Below are 17,518 nucleotides of genomic sequence, written 5' to 3'. Positions count from 1 at the left end.
ACCGAAAACAGCCGAAAACAACTTTCACTAATTTCCGAAAACAACCGAAAACAACTTTCACTAATTACCGAAAGCAACCGAAAACAACTTTTAACTACCGAAAACAACCGAAAACAACTTTTAACTACCGAAAACAACTCGACACAACCATGAACAACAGAAAATCATTTCAATGGGTTATTATTTGATAATTTTTATTTTATTTTGGACAGAGGGTAGGCTAGGACAACCCATGTTATTAATACAATATTAGCAATAATAGAGTCAACGATCTCCTTTGCCCTTTTGAATATATTAATGTTCGAATTCAGATTCATGGATCCTGTATGTTATAAACGGGGACTGCTTGGTTAACTTGCAAACTCAGCAATGGATATCTATACTACTTGGCATCTACTGTGTAACTCCAAGCAGAGGTTACGGTGGAGCGGGGGTGTAGTAGTGGTCCCAACAAGAAATCGCAGTCACTACTATCCCCCGACAAAACTGCTTCGAAAAAAGGTTTGCTTATTAATTACTGTTGAATCTGCCTACTGCGCATTTACCTAATGTGTACTACATTTTTTTTCTAGCAACCAAAACAATCTTTTCTTGTACATTTCTTGCTCAATTATAACGCATTCCGCCGCCACAACAAATCGGTTTAAATGGACAAACCGCAAACGTGTCTTACCACAGCGGCCCCTTATTCTGGATTAAACTAAATGATCAAAATAAGGATTTTGTTCTACATCATAAAACAGTGTGGGATATAAAGGTGTTTCCACAGTCTACATCCCCTGTTACATCCTAGAATGTCGTCTATCCTAAAAGCGCTTTTAGGATGGAAGCGCTTTTAGGATAGACCGGCATCCGAAATGTGCTTCTATCCTAAAAGCGCTTCTAGGATATCCAGAACACGTCGCAAGCGAGGAGCGCATTCTGGATATCCTGAATGCGCTTCTGTCGGAGCGCATTCAGGATAAGCCGACGTGTTTATCCAGAACGTGCACTTGTGGGAGGAGCTTAGTGTCTCATGAGGTGGAGACTATCTTGCATGTGATTTTTCGTAGTCAAAAGGCCGCCATCTTTGTTGTCCCCACGCGGTCACTTCCGGGTTTGATTGTGATAGAAGATCCCATATGCATATACTTTCACCAAATTAACGTAGCTTGCACAAACCAAATCATTTTGGGGGACTACGTGGGCCGGTCTAACCCTCACATAATCACGTAAAATCTAGGTTCAGCGGTTGCTATATAATCTGCGGATTTTCATCACGTAGATTACGGCAGGTGTCGCGAGGTCAAACTAAATACGGAAACTTCGGTGTAAACAATCACCGGAAGTCACCGCTGCCATTTTCTCGCGACGTGTCACCATGGACCCCCCACACCGAGGTAGTATCGCTATCTCCGGTTCGATAGTTCGAAACAAACAAGAAGCTGACATTCACCAAACCATTAACAAAGTCACCCTGCACAGGAGAAGACAGATGTTGACCTCCTTCGACAGGAGCGCATTCAGGATATCCAGAATGCGCTCCTCGGCGCTTGCGACTTGTTCTGGATATCCTGGAAGCGCTTTTAGGATAGACGCAAATTTTGGATGCAAACCTATCCCAAATGTGCTTCTATCCCAAAAGTGCTTCTAGGATATCCAGAATGCGCTCCGTCGCTAGCGACGTGTTCTGGATATCCCAGAAGCGCTTTTAGGATAGAAGCACATTTTATCCCAGAAGCGCTTTTATAGGATAGACAACAATCTACTATTCTTGTTAGACGAACATCTGCTTCTATCCAAGAAGCGCTTTTGCGAAAGAATACAACCTGGGAACTGAATGGCTTGGGGATTTGATCAATGTGCAGCTGGGCGTTTTCATTGACTGTCATGTTTTATGGTACATTTTGTAGTACGTATACTTTCTATGGTATATTTTGTAGTACATCTTGGGATGCACTATTGAGAAGTGCTTTCTGTGTTTTTCTTGCACAGTTATATGGATAAAAATCCTATAGTTGCAATCAAAAGGACAAAATAGTGTTTAATCTGCATGAAATTAAGTTTAATAAATTTCTCATTATCTGTATGCACTGTATACATATCGTCCAGCAGTGAGCAATTACCTCTGTGCATTAAATTACAATAAAGATAACTTTTGTTATAAGATTTGTCATCTTTTCTTTGCCTAATAAATACATTTGTCCATGAAAGAGAAATAAAAGTTACAAATATACAGTACCACAGGGCTTTGAGAAATTTATCACTAACTAAAAGGATTGTTGCATATATATATAATCTCATCCAGTTCCTCCATGCTTTTATTTCAGAAACAAGATGTCTTAGATAAATGACTGGGCCAATATCATTTCAAAATTTTAATGAACCTTCAAAACAGTATGTTTCGGTTCAACCAGATAGTTGTTGAACATTTGTCAACAAGACAAAAAAATTGTACAGCATACGTTCAGCATACCCACAGCTCCTCCTGCGTCAAAGTTTAACACTACTGTACTCTGAAAATGTTCTGAACACAAGGGCACTCTTTCCAGATGAATGAGCATTTTGCTCCATGAAATCTAAGTTGTGAAACATGTTACACAAAAATATTGTGTGTAAGAATATCTCGATCGCGAGGTCGAACCAAATATGGAAACCTGGGCGTAAATAATAGCCGCTTGCGGTCCTGTCAATCACCATGATTGACGGCGACAAAGAAGCGCGTCTGGGATATCCTGAATGCGCTCTGGTTTAGAGCGCTTTTAGAATAGAAGCCCATTTAGGATGCAGGCCTATCCCAGAAGTACTTCTATCCTAAAAGCGCTTTTAGGATAGAGCACATTTGGGATAGTACATCCCCTTTCCTGGAAGAATCCTTCATTCAGAATCACCCCATTCTCTCCGTCGGCCAAGGAGAAAATAATTCAAGAGATAGTAACGAGTAGATGAAAATAAAATAAAAATAAGTAGTTGTTTAAGAGTTATTTTCAGTCTGTTTTGGAGTTCTGATCGGTAGTTCATGCGTATTTTAGGAGATTTCAAGTTGTTTTCGGTATTTATTGAGTTGTTTTCGGTATTTTCCAAGTTGTTTTCGGTAGATATCAAGTTGTTTTCGGTATTTTTCAAGTTGTTTTCGGTTGTTTTCGGTAAATGTCAAGTTGTTTTCGGTTGTTTTCGGTATTTAGTGACACCGCTTAAAAGGGTTATTGACAAATTGTCCGTATCGGTATCACGAAGTCGAACGCCAGTGTGTCCTCGTTCGCCGCTTAGTTTTACTATCACCACGTCAACACAGTGGCATAATCGGTGAACTCTGAAACTGCTCGCAAGAACTAAACTGAACAAGTTCATTAACGCTAAAGCGTTTCCTTCTTTCTTCCTAAATTCAAGTTGAAGCCTTGTCAGGATCCCCCTATTCAGGTCCTCCTTACATTCTCACTAACGCCACCTAACACACCCTCGCCGCAGTGCAAAATTGCGACGAGAGTTATTTGCCTTGAAGGAAAAGTCAATAAATTACCTGAGCGCGATCGCGAGGTACGTTCGAGCTAACGCGGGCCGCCAGGTGGTTTCTTTCATGGCTCAAGGATCTTCAAGGCATTATGCCGCCGGTCTAATTTAGCGTTCGGGGAGAGTAGTAGGCCCATAGGCTAAACTCCCCCAGAGCGCTAAATTATCGGCGGGCATACTGCCAACAGCCGCCGAAGAAATAGGATCGTCCGTCCCGCGTTTTGCTACGGTCGCATTTCCAAACCGGGGCCCGGCCGGGCAGCTATCGGAGAACGGCAAGTACAGTATAGATAAAGATATATAAGACAACTTTTACTTGATAAACAGTTTTATTCTTCCTTTCTGGAAACATGCCGACCGGGTTCCGGTTTGGATAATGTGACCGAAGTATAAGTCGTGCATCCAGGGAATGTGCGGCATGGAGATGACGACTGGCTAGGCTCGACTTCAGGGTACTTAAGTCAACGGCACAATGCGAACTATAGGAGAATCATAAAGCCTGTACCACAATTCAAGCAAACGCCGGCTGAGATTGAAGATCGGCTAGAGCTCGCCGAATTTCCACATCGCCCGAGCATCGGCTGTATTTTTCGCTGAAAATCTCAGGCCCCTTCACCCTACCCAAGGATCTCGCCCGTATCAGGCACAAGTTGGGGCAATTCAGTCGCCAAAAATATAATAAATATCGTACTTGTACAGGTATGTTTTTTTAGGGGAACAAGCAACAGGCCGGGTCGATCAGTGGCTGCCACGCCCACATATCTACAATTTTCTCAACCACGCTAGGAACCTGTGGGTCCTTTGTTGGTTCTATATGAGCTTGACGAATAGGCACTGATTTTGAGCTCAGTCCTTTCTCATATAACGTCTTTGGTTGGCCTTAGAGGCATACCTCACATCTGATCAGTAACGTCAAGACAGCACTCGGGCCTGGTCGAGTCGTCCATCCAAGTCTAGTCACTAGAATCTTGATGTACATTTAGTCTGCGTAACGCAAATACCGCTGTCCGTGGCCAGGGGGCGGGGCCGGCGAAATTGGGCGTACCTCGCGCCACAATACGTAATCGCCACAAGCGCTATTCATCCTCCCAGCAGCACATCGCAAAGTTAATGCCTAGACTACAACAGGCATAGGTTCAGAGATCTAGAGTCTAGTAGAGTGGGTATCCAACACTTGAACCACACACATAAACCGGTAATTTCTTGGCTACACTAGGTACAGACAGGGCTGGTCCGTCTACACGCTCCTATCCTACGTCTACCATTTCTTGACTCCTCCAGCAACACGATGGGACGGCCACCAATCATAAATCAAAAATTGAGTTCGGCCGACGTGTTGGTGAGCTCATTGTTGGCCGAAGAACGACCGACGTCCTGGCGATTACGCGGGCCTGGGACTGTTTTTAGCAGTTCCGTCGACGTTCGCGGGTCCCTGGGAACTGCGTTTCGATTCAGCGAGGCCTCGGCGACGTCGACGATTTTTGACCTTTTTACGAGATTTTGGATTCTTCTATCGCAATTTCCTGTTAATGTTATTATTTTTAGTATGCCCGTCCACACCACTCACGCCCTTCGTATTTGCCACAACTTAGAAATTAAAGTTGGTCTAAGTATTCGCTTTTTACCGCGTACCGGGTTAGTCGATTCTCACTTCGTCCATGTGCAAGGTATCTCAGAGGGGATTTATAATCATTATTGTTGGACAGACGTCGCCCGAGCCCCGTGTGAGCTCGGATGACGACTGGCTCGGCCCAGGCCGTTGCTGGTGCGGCTAAGAAAGCTTTGGATGTTACGGCAAATTTCGGATGACGATGACGACGGCGAACACTCTCAGGTATGTTGCCAGTACGTGCGGTGAGGAATGTATAACATAAAAAAGCAGCGACTCAACCCAGTGTTGTTGGTTCGCGGCTCCACCCGAAAAATTAAGAAAGCGCGGGTTGGATGTACAGTACTGGCATATCATGAATGGGCGGAATACTCGGCCCGATCTGTACCTGGCGCATAGTGCGGACAAGAAATATCCTCTTTTAGACCAACTACGCTGTCAATAGGGAGGTTTGTCAGGGGAATTTGGCCAGCACATGTGCCCACGAAACTGCTCTCGATCTCCTGGCCAATTTTTCCCCATATTTTACCGAATTCCACTATTCATACCCCCTTTGGAAAGCCTGGTGGAGGCTAGCCAGAAATTTGCTGGAGTGATGTGAACATACGCAACACGTGTCTTGTGTTGCCAAGAAATGGTAGGTACGGTGTTCGGTATGGGGTTCGTTTGTCAAATGTCTGCTAAACCGCGATTTTGCAAAAAAAAAAAAAAAGTTTAGTAGCTGTTTTGGTCAACGCGACCCCGACTACTGTTGGCATTGTCGCAACCCAGACGAGGTAACCCATGGGTTGTGCGACAAACACTCAATGAAAGATTGACTGCCTATTCACTAACTTAAAATACGTGCGATCGCTGTGACGGCAGGTATGTTAGGCAGTGTTATAGATGGCGTGATATTAATGTTCGCAAAATGTAAATCATATTTGACGTTGGGGTATCGATATTGTGTTCTATCATAGTATGGTCGTACCGCCAGCTGCTCTTTTACTCTTCAGGGACAGATCGAATGCAACATGGAAAAACAAGAAAAAAGACGCAAAGACGGCCGTAATAGGCGATTTTATGTTACAGCAGCTCGATAATGTGCACTGAATGTCTAGGTGGAAATTTAAGACGAATAAAATGTTCACACCTTGCCCTACAAGGAAGACGTTTCGCCTCTCACGGTTGTCTTGATTCCTCGGGGCGCCTGACGATCGGATGGACTCGATGGCCTGACAGGTACGGGTGTTTCTTCTCTTCTCTCCACCAGAACTGCCGATGCGCGGCCGGTAGCGTCCCCTTTTTATAGCAGATAAAAAAATAGCTGTCAAAAAGGGCGGGAGAAACGTCAGTCCTGAATACACATCGTTCTCTGGTTGGCTCTGCCAAATTCTTTTTTCTCATGTAAATTTATCTAGGAGTGCCGTCGAGACATCCACCAACGACATTCAAAAGCAATGACAAAGATCTGAAGTGTGAACCTCATTCATCATGTGCACGGTGCATGATGTAGGCGTGGCGCGAAGCAAACCGTCTGGGGTGTGTAACACAAGTATTTCCATTACGTCAATAAAGAAGTGAGTGTCCTGTTTCGTTGCTGTGTATTTGTCTCCCAAAGTAGGCCATATTTTAGATATGCTCAAATCAGAGAAAATGGATGAAAAACTTGTTTAGCCCGTCGGTGTTGAAGAGAAGAAGAAACTATTTTGAGAGGTTGTGAGTCAAGTTCTATCACTGTGAAAAATATACTCACTACTTCGAATGTTAGATTTTGACCGGCATACCGGTTATTATTCCCCAAGTTTTTCGTTAAGGTGCACTCTCACTGTACTTGTGGCATTGCTGTTTTTCTTTATAACGCAGATATACCTTCACGGAACCTAGAAGTGCCCCAACGAAACCTAGAGGTACAGCAAGCAAACCTAGAGGTGCCAGTTGCAAGGGCGACGTTTTTTTGAAAGTTTAAAAATAACGCAAGTGACAAGATACACCCACAGTGCCCCAACAGTGCCCCTACAGTGCCGCCACCATGCCACCAACAGTATCAAGGTTATATTTTGCCAATTTTGTACCAAGTATCAAAAGTAAACATCCTTTCATCACCAAAAGCTATTATGGATGCATTTCTAATCATTTTACAGCGGTTTCGACCCAGTTTAATACAACACTGCGAATTCAACAAAACTTAACTTGCATCTGTATTTAGAGTTAACTTGAAAATATATCCTTTGATTTATTTGATGGAAAGTAGGTCAGTACTTTATACTTGAAAACAAAAGATAAGTACTTACTTAACACCTCAATGAAACACCTACTACAATAACTTTTTGTTAGAATTGCATCAAACGCCTCATTTTTAGCAAACTCAGCAGCTTTTTTTCACAATCTGAAAATTTTGACAGTATATGACATAAACAAATTACAGTCAGCCATTTTCGTCCATAAAGTTATTTCCAAAAGTCCCTTCTTACCAGTCCTATATAAAGACATATTTAAGTACAACTCAGATATTCACAATCACAGTACCAGGCAGCAAAACAGACTTAGACCTATTAAAACAAAATCTAACCTAACAGAATTCACCATATTGTTCAGAGGCCCATCCACATGGAACACTCTAAGTGATTCCCTAAGAAATTGTCAGTCCTTTTCCGTTTTCAAGAAACGTATGAAAAACTGCCTTGTAGAGAATCCAACTATTTCCTCCTGATTTGTTTTTTTTCCTTGCTTCTTGATTGTATTATGTTCAGTTATTAGTATTTATACCATATACTTGGTGCTACTTTCCCTGTTTGTTTGTATCCCTTACTTAGATTTTCTGCATTTGCTTCATTTGGTATTTGGTAGCAGATAAATTCTATGATTTTGACTTATTTCTTTATGATCTGTAGATAATGTTTAGTTTTGACTAGTTTCAGTTTTTCCTGGTTAGATCAATTGCAACATTATGATGATCACTGGGTTATATTAGTTTCATTTGGTTTGATATTGTTTTGATCATGTTGTATAATCTTCATATCCATTTAATTGTATTATGCTTTGTAAATTTTTACGGGGGGAAAGGTTTTATAAGCCATACGGCTTTTTCTCCCCCCTTGCACGTTCTGTTTGTTTTCTTTAATTTGCTGTATGTTATTCATTTTTTTAAAGTGCAAAATAAAATCAATCAATCAAGTAACTGGTTATCAATTCATAAACTTACAGTTGTGGAGAAACCGTACAACGTTTTAAAAGAAATCATTTATGTTGGATGATAACGTTTGCTTTTGAGTTTGCGTTATAACGTTACAAGCAGTGAAGCTAGTAGCCTTCCGCCAATTTAATGACGTTATCGGCAAAAATCCAAAATTACGGACCATATGATCAGATCAGGAATAACTACTTATTATTCCTTAGACTTGTAACTACCTGGTATATTGTCATAAAAAAAGGTGAAATGAAGGTTTTCAGACTATTCCGATTGTCTAATGTCTATTGCGATTTTTTTGCTGAAAAAAAGTATTTTTGAAAATTCAAGGTGTTGAATACAAGATGGCGGAGCCCAACTCGTATTTTAGATATGCATGATGACATTCTGTGGAAATTTGATGGTCATATGATAAGTCGTTTAAGAATTACAGAAGTTAGAAGGGGCGGGCCTCAAAAGATCCCAGATTGACCAAAATAGCCAGTTCTGAATAGGGTGAGACCAGGCACCTTATCCCACACTACAAACTATAATTACTTCGCGGAGGTATGTTTTATACGGACACTTGTTGCCTTTGGCCATAGACAAGAAGGTGCTAAGAAACATGGCTCAGGAAGTTGAAAAGTCAAGTTTCTGGCTTTGGATCAAGAGGAAAGAAAACATATGGGGGAAGACACCAGAGAAGTGATGGAAATCCAGTGCAGTATCTCAGTTAGTGTGACAGAAGGAAGACACATGTAGAAAAAAAGAGTCAGTCTAGGAGTGAGGAGTTAGCCAAAGTCCAGTCCCGAGTCTGGCAGATGGTTAGAAGAAAACAGATGGGAAAGAAAGAAACAACACAGGAGCAAAGCAAGTGTAGCAGTGAAGCAAGGGGGACGCCCCCCTTGCTGTTCCACCTACCCGAGGGCGTTCCAGAGTTTCGGGAACGAAACGCCCAGTGACGATCGCTGTTACAAGGTGCTCAAAAGCACGGCAAGAGAGAGAAAGACCTATTAGCAGATGAGCGTATTTTCGGTTCACTCTGTATTTCCAATGATCCAAATAAGAGGAAAATGTTTAAATATCATAAGAATATTCACTCATACACTACAAATTGCACGAAAACCAAAGGTGGTCTTACACTCGTTTTAACTTACTGCAGGGTTCGACAAGGCTGTAATTCAAGTCTAACTTTATTTAATTTATCTATTAGCAATATAACATCTGAGTTTTGTGCAACTCTCCTAGTTTACACTTGTCGTGTCCCAAACCATGCCCGTCCCGTTCCGTCTCCCAATTAGACACAAGTAGTCCGACTGTCTAGGTCTGTGTCCGGAAGCGCTGTCAATCACTATGATTGACGGGACAGTGATATAATTATTCACGCCCAGCTTTCCAAATAAGGCTTGATTTTGTAAGATTTTGCGAGAGTTTGTTTCAAAAGCTTCGAAAGTTTGGCAGTTTGGAGGACCCTTTGTGTGCCAGGTATCCAGAGGAACTGAATGAGAAAGCCCTGTAGTGTTGTATAATATCTTTTATTTCTCCATCATGGCTAAATTTCTTTATGAGGCAAGAAAAGGACAACACATGTTTATCTTAAAATAACAATTATCTTTGTTGCAAGTTAATACACGAAGGTAATTGCACACTGATGAATACAATATGTATACGTGAGATAGTGAGGAATTCATCAAATTAGAATGCAGATCAAACACTATTTTGTCCTTATTGATTACCACTATATGATTCTTATCCATAAAATTGTTCACGGAAGACACAGAATGTAGCACGTCAATATTGCATTCTATTTAGATAATTACATGATATACCATAAAACAGGAAACCATCCAGCTGCACCTTGATCCCCAAGCCATTCAGTTCGTTGAATCTGAGGCAAAGTTGGACAGTCCTCGAGTATCCAAGAACGTGCTTTTGCCCCAGGCACGGTTCTGGATAAAGCACTGTTATATGCGGACTGTCCAGAACTGTGCCCAGGCACGGTCCTGGACAGTCCCCGCGTGTTCCAAAACGTGCTTTTGTCCTATACACGGTTCTGGATACATGTGGACTATCCAGGACTGTGCTTTGGGCATGGTTCTGGATAAAGCTGTCTTTTATCCAGAACCGTGCCTGGTGGTTAAATCTACAGTCTTGGACATATATATCATTGTACAGTTGTAGAAATTGTAGACGTCCATCTGTTTGTGCCATATCAACTCTAAGTCTGTAAATGATCCAAGACAAGCGTGAAATGTATTTTGCTGAACGCGAATTACGCTGATCCTTCCACATCCCAGCGCGCCGAAAAACAGAAATGTCGGGGCTGCAGGAAAGAAAGCACGTTGGATAGACTCCTCCCCTAAAAACATTAAGCATGCAGACCCTACCCATGTACTCCCTATACCTATAGACACTTTTTTCATCATGACTATCTTCGGCATAAATGAGGGGCGATAAGCACCCCAGAGGGCCAATTGTTTGGAAGATATCAAGGAACACATAGCAAGACCAGTTTTCTTATGGGCCTTCAAATTGGTTTTGTATCCTAACTTTTGTCAGGCCTTGTGAGATACATTGTATTCAGCTATAGGCTGAGATTACTTAATAAAAGAGTACTTGAGGAGTTAAGTAGAATACTGAAAGCTTTTAGATGCGCACAGGTCTAGTGGATGCTTTCAGAAACACGCTAGCCTGGATACCATACCCCAGCCCGATCTTTAAAATATCTATCGTGCAGGGGTCTGACATAGGCCCTCTTCTCAATTTTGCCCCTTATAGTGGTATAGATAGCAAATACCCCCAGACTTTTTTTTTCACTTTTATGATAGAGACCTTAGAAATTATGATATTTAGGGTTTTGAGTCATTTTTAGACTAAATATGTATATTTTGTGTCCCTGTGCCCTGGTATTACAACTCAATAACCTGAAATTTGGTGGTTGGGAATAGGTTAGATAGCATCCGGTACACAGTCGGGAGTAAGTCATTTACTGGTCGGGATATGGTTAGGACATGTTGGGGACATGTTCGGCGCTAAAATATAGGCGTGGCCTAAACTGCTCCCAACTACTGCCCACCTGAGTCGGCTAAGGGTCAGCTGGTGTTCGGGAATTAAATTCGGCTATGTGTAAGGTAGGCTTAAGAGACCCATTTCTCTCTGGTAGGGGAAGAGACATAAGGAGTTGCAGCAGACTTGAAACGTTAAACGTATTGTGTGAGATTTTACACTACGTGAATAGACGGACGGGGTGTTGAAAACATGTTTAATTTGTAAAGTTGTAGGACGCCAACGCTCACCCACGCCATTGAACGTCAAGGTAATGGAAATGGGCTTTGATAACTCTGAACCCACTCCGATCCCAACGGAAATGATGTTTGGTTTGTATACTTCAAAGGCCACTGGTCTGACCGTTTTCTGTTGTTACTGAATGTCAGGTTGGTGATTCTCAAACAACTTGAGTGATTTGAACAAACACCGTTTCCTGTTGCTGTGTCTCGCTTGGTTTGGCTGAACAACTAACGCCGCACATAGTGTTACGTTAGCGTCAAAAGACGACGCTTGCCGTGGGGTCAGAGTTGTCAAAGCACATTTCCATTTACCATGAAGTTAGCGTTGGCGTCATACAACTGTACAAATAAGACATGTTTGAAAAGTCTTAACTGTTGTTTGTTCCTGTCTGACATGCAACTAGTCATCTTTGAAATATGGATTCATGCAAATCGTTTCTGAGCTTACCTCTGATTCGTACGGCGCGAAAGATAACGCCCTACAATTCTGTGCGAAATAAGTATAAACTAACTTACATCTGTCTTTAGCTAAAAAATAAGGTAGGGGGTTTCTACTTCATTAATAATTCACTAGTAAGAGAATAATAATTGATAACATAATGTGATACAGTAAAAGTTGGGACACCCGTTATCACATATAAAAGTAATTCTTCGGTTTTCGATCAAAGAAATAAAGTTTTTGAATAGGCCGAGCTGAAATGTCAAGGGGGGGGGGGGTACAATTTTACGTGCAATTGTAGGGTTTACCTCAAGGATAATCTACGTATCCTGGCAAATCCCATCTTCTATGGATCCGCTGGCCAACCACGCGAAAAAATGCCTTTATGGTTTTTCATATACTTTATGATGGTCTACCGCCAAACAGTATTGTTGGTAGGTCACAAGATATCTATTATTTTAATTCCCCATTATAAGGCCGGTACTGGTTACTTGTAGAGCTTTTTAAAAAACATCTAAACAGTAATATTGACTTCGTGAATTGAAGAGTTCTTTACGTTACTCAATCGGCGTCTGTCTGGAAAATTGGTCCCATTAGTTTCGGGTTGTTTTGTAATGTTGGGGACATTGCTATATAGAAAATAGTATAAAAAGGTACGAGTGATATCTAAGCCTATCAAAAACGACGTCTAAGAAGGAGTATTGACGGCGCGAAAGGGTTTTTAAAAACTTCCTCCGAACGGCGTGAATCTGAAGCATTGATAGTTGTGTTTTGGCCTCACTCGATCGTTCATGTTCAAGATATTTACTAAAGGCATGAATACGAGAAATATATTATATCAAACGGTTCAAACCTGAATTGAATTGGCATCAATTAGTAGTAAACTGAACATAGCCAAGTTAGATCGATACGAAACTCCGAAAGGAGTGCTATTTTTTCAATGGACCATGTACATAATCAACTGTTTTTCTTTTTTCAAAACTCGATATGTGGTGAATTACGCAACGTCTGTTTGCAAAACAACATGACACTAAGTAAACCCCTGCAGCCCCTACCTATGTATTTCCTATACATGTAGACACTTTCTTCATCGTGATTATCTTTGGCATAAATGAGGGGCAATAAGAACCCCAAGAAGGCCAATTGTTTATAGTCCCTTTCCACAAGGACGGCGCTAGCTCCCTCTGCTACATAGAATCTGACAGATCGGTCAACGGATTGTATGGGAAAAAACAATTCTTTTACACTTTGTGCGTTTTGCTGTCCCACGTTTGCAAACTGTATGATATACCCAGTATTAAATCAAAGGCTAAGCATATACTATTTAGGTTGCAGTGAGAGCGCATCGCGATCGCCGTCCAGTGGAAGGGGGTGTGGGGTGTGTGTGGGGGGGGGGGGGGCTTGGAAGATATCAAAGAACACATAACAAGACTGCACACAGAACACATAGCACTTCTGGTGTCAAGACTCCTTTAAGAATAGCTTCGCATTGTTTACAATTAGAAAAAGGCTGGCAACATACCCCAGGTGTGTTACGCCGAAGGGCGTTTATACCGGCTATACAGATACAGATAACGTACGATACATCTGACACATACTCTATAGCATTAATATTAACATACAATTACAATTAAGTTCCGGAGTGTGGACCTTAAACTGATGGTGCACATAAGAAGACTCTAACCTTGAAGGACAACAGTTGTCATGTCTTGCCAAGGTACTCACAAAATGACTGTAAAGCTATGTTTAACTAGTTTTGAAATTGTCAGAGAGAAGATGATGTGGCACTAATACATACAAATAATACACAACGAATGTTATCCATAACATATAACGCATCTAACTTGCAAGACCTGAGGTACTTTGACGAGTTACTGTTGGGATTGTAAATAGAAAATCGGATATAACATATGTCAACATGTATTACAGGTGTATTTAAAGATGGCTTGAAAGCTTACAAATACAAGAGAAAAGAACTGTGGTATTTTCAGACGGCCAGTATATAAATTACATAATATTGGCGATTATCTAACATACAAATACACATGGAATAGTTTTCCATCTTAAACACATTTTTGTCTCGGTAAAATAAAGCGAGCACGAAAGGAGAAAATAGTCATCTATCTATCTATCAGAAATAAGGAGCAAGTTGTTCCGATAACTTACCGGTATTATTGTCGTACCACAATGCATGATGCCAGAAATAATACTAAAGTGGTACCTGTCACCTCTACATTTGCCAAGATTAGGCGAAGCAAGCAACCTGATGGTATCCTATCTACAAATTTGAAGGCTCGTGTGGAAGGCCGTTTAGGATGGAACCGCACATGCTTATAATGCTCATTCAATCACACAAAAAAAATTGACAAAAAATTAAATTCTACTCATGCAATCATTCTGTTCTTCATATTGGTCTCAACATCTAATCTCCAAGCAGATCCTACGGTAGCATAAGATATTATCAAAAGCTGGCAGAGGAGTGAAGCGGGCTTGGGAGTGTGTTTTGCTACCGGGGAAATGGCGCTACATGGCAAATGGACACCTTTTGGCTGACTACACTGCTTGGCCAGTTCGGTACTATCTTATGCCATTGTAGAATCTGCTTGGAGATTATCAACATCTTGATATCAGGAAATAAATGTACAGTGCTCTCGTTCACATTATCTCCGGCATGATAAAATATTTCAAAATAAGTGATATAACAAGCCTACAGCGTTCTGAACTGTAATAAGGCCGACTTTATGCGTACGAATGATATGCCTAGCACAAGAGGTTATCCGGACCATTTCACTGTCTTTCGTGAGTTGTGTAAACAGCAAGCTTAAGGTTCTTTTGAACTTCAATCATCGCACAAAGCATGCAGGTGGCCATGACAAAGCACTGCTCGCATGAATAGACGACGCTGTTTTTCTGGGTGTTGGGTTTCTGGCCTAAGAATATGTAGTCGGGACATAGGTGACCCCCATAGGTAATTTGAAAATATCCGCGCTTGTCTTTGGCATCGGTAAACTAGATTTACATCTGATCATATTCATTACCTTTAGAAAATGTAGTTATTGGTTTATTTCTTGAATAAACGTGTCAAATCGGCATTGTAGTAGAAACTTAATTGCGCCAAGATTTACAATCAACCTAATATATAGATACAGTAAAAACCAATGCAATAAGTTACAGTATGTACAACGTTTACTCGTTAACAAATGATTTATCATTATAGTTTCAGACTAACACAAATAAAATGAGGTATCTTTTTGAATTTATCAAATCAAGTTAACTATCCAATACTAATAGCAGTTCAGTTTTGTAGACAGAAGCTGAGGAGTTTAGCAAGCGTAGGTTTCGCACTCGTGGTCTCGGGCTTAGCACCCTGGCCTTAGTGTACTGAAGTGAGTTCCTCAGTAGTCTGCCATGCTTTTCGCCTCGAGTCGAAGGCAGCCACGAACAGAAGCGTGTCGATTGTTGTACTTTCTTTGCGAAATTCAAGCAGAGTCCATGTGTGCGATCAGAAATTGTCTGTAAATCCAATGTTCCTACGGTGTTCGGATACTGTAGTGTACTCCCGACCCAACAAAATCCTTCAGGCGTGTTCTAGTCAAATTTCAAATTTCTAGCAAAATTATACTTATCTTCAATACTATATTGACATGAAAGACATAGTGGCTGGTATGTTGCCAGTCTTTTTCTAATTGCATACAGTGTGAAGCTATTAAAAGGAGTCTTAACTACAGAATGTAGTGTTATTTCCCCATAGATATTAATTTTAGGCTGATACATACTACTTTACTATAAAGTATCCACAAGTCCTATGCGCATCTAAAAGCATTCAGTATTCTACTAAACTCCTCAGGTAATCTTGTATTAAATTAAGTAATCTCAGCCTATAGCTGAATACAATGTATCTGACAAGGCCTGACAAAAGTTAGGTTACAAAACCAATTTGAAGGCCTATAAGAAAACTGGTCGTGTTATGTGTTCTTTAATATTTTAACAGTTGGCCCTCTTGGGGTGCTTATGTCCCCTCATTTATGCCTAAGATAACCACGAGTATCTATAGGTATAGGAAATATATGGGTAGGGTCTGCATGGGTTTAGTGAGGGTGTAAATAGCTATTCTTGTATTAATTTTCTATTTGTTTACTTATTCATTTTGTTCCCGTAACACCTCCCCTCAACTGGTCCCCTGGGAAGAACGGACTTCATGTTTGACCGATGGGGCTTATCAGTATGAATAAAGGTGAACTGAACTGAACTGAACTGAACTGGGTGTCATATTGTTTGGATACTCGAAGACTGTCCAACTTTGCCTCAGACCATGCACTTAGGTCTGACCCAACGAACTGAATGGCTTGGGGACTTGATCAAGGTGCAGCTGGATGGTTTCATGTTTGATGGAATATTTTGTAATTATGTAAATAGGATGCACTATTGACGTGCTAAATTTTGTGTCTTCCGTGCACAATTTTATGGATGAAAATCATATGGTGGGAATCAAAAAGGACAAAATAGTGTTCAATCTGCATTCAAATTTGATCAATTTCCCACTATCTGTATACATATTGTCTTCATCAGTGTGCAATTACCTCCGTGTATTAAGAGCAAATGTCTGTAATGATCAAACAATGGTGGCAAGGGTCTGTAGGATTTCTCTGCCACATTCTAACATTTCATTTCCTACCATGTCGCTACTACAATGTATATTATTCCTTAGGTTTGAGATTGATTTGTTGCATTCTTTAGCTGTTATCTGAGAGTCTAGTGTGGAGTTTTCTATGGGTGTGAGAGGAGATTGAGGATGTATTTGGACGTTTTCAGTAGTGGATAGTTCAATTTCAGAATTGTTGATATCGTCAGTTAAGCGTTTGTCTACTGCACAAAATGTTTCAACTACATCTCATTTGATATCTGGCAGTTTTGTTGCGTTTTATCTGGTTTAACTTTGCTCATTACTTTATTCCAAAAGGCATGTGGGTCTTTATCCCAAGACAACAAAGTTGATCCATGAATTGCTCACTTGTGCCAGACAAATATGGTTTTGTGGTGCAATTGGGTAATCGGGTAATTCTTACCTGAATATCAGGTGGCTTGCATGATACTAGTCGGTCCATGTTCACACGCATCAGGACTTAAAACAAAAGCCGTTGCTATTCATGTACATGTAACCTCAAGAAGAGTTTAAAACTTTGGTAATACAGATGAAAACAACCTCTTTCTCTTGCCATCGCCAAACCTTTGAAAGTTTACAAATGGCATACGAGATGCTTCGAGTACAATACCCCCTTTACGCGGGTGTAATGGCACCGCCTTCACACGTCAAAACGTCAAAAGGATTAAGTGGAGAGTCCAGGTCACCTTTTGTGCTAGGTCTGGCGTGGCTGGACCACTTTAAAAGCAGCCTTTCATGCATTGAGTAAACAGCAAACATAACTGCACCTTTGAACTTTAGACATGCTTGTACAAAGCCTGCATGCGTCTATGACAATGAATTACCTACATGGATACACAGCACTGTTTTCTCTGAGTGTTGGTGTTACTCTCCAAGCAGATAC

General features: G+C 41.0%; 1 protein-coding gene across 2 annotated transcripts in view; it reads right to left on the bottom strand.

Annotated features, from left to right (window-relative positions):
* Positions 1-17,211, bottom strand: part of LOC118414203 — a 43,236-nt gene extending 26,025 nt beyond the window's left edge. Inside the window, exons 1-2 of one of the 2 annotated variants that reach the window (XM_035818080.1) lie at positions 17,039-17,211; positions 6,231-6,379 (exon numbers count right to left, since the gene is read on the bottom strand). The gene's annotated coding sequence lies outside the window, so the exon portion shown is untranslated. Of the gene's footprint in view, positions 1-6,230; positions 6,493-17,038 lie in introns of those variants that run through there. The other variant, XM_035818079.1, reaches the window with a different exon arrangement.
* Between the last annotated feature and the right edge of the window lie 307 nt (positions 17,212-17,518).

The sequence above is a fragment of the Branchiostoma floridae genome, chromosome 4 (assembly GCF_000003815.2).
Source record: "Branchiostoma floridae strain S238N-H82 chromosome 4, Bfl_VNyyK, whole genome shotgun sequence".
In the NCBI taxonomy this organism is placed as follows: Eukaryota; Metazoa; Chordata; class Leptocardii; order Amphioxiformes; family Branchiostomatidae; genus Branchiostoma; species Branchiostoma floridae.
This window is presented reverse-complemented; position numbering and strand designations above follow the sequence as displayed.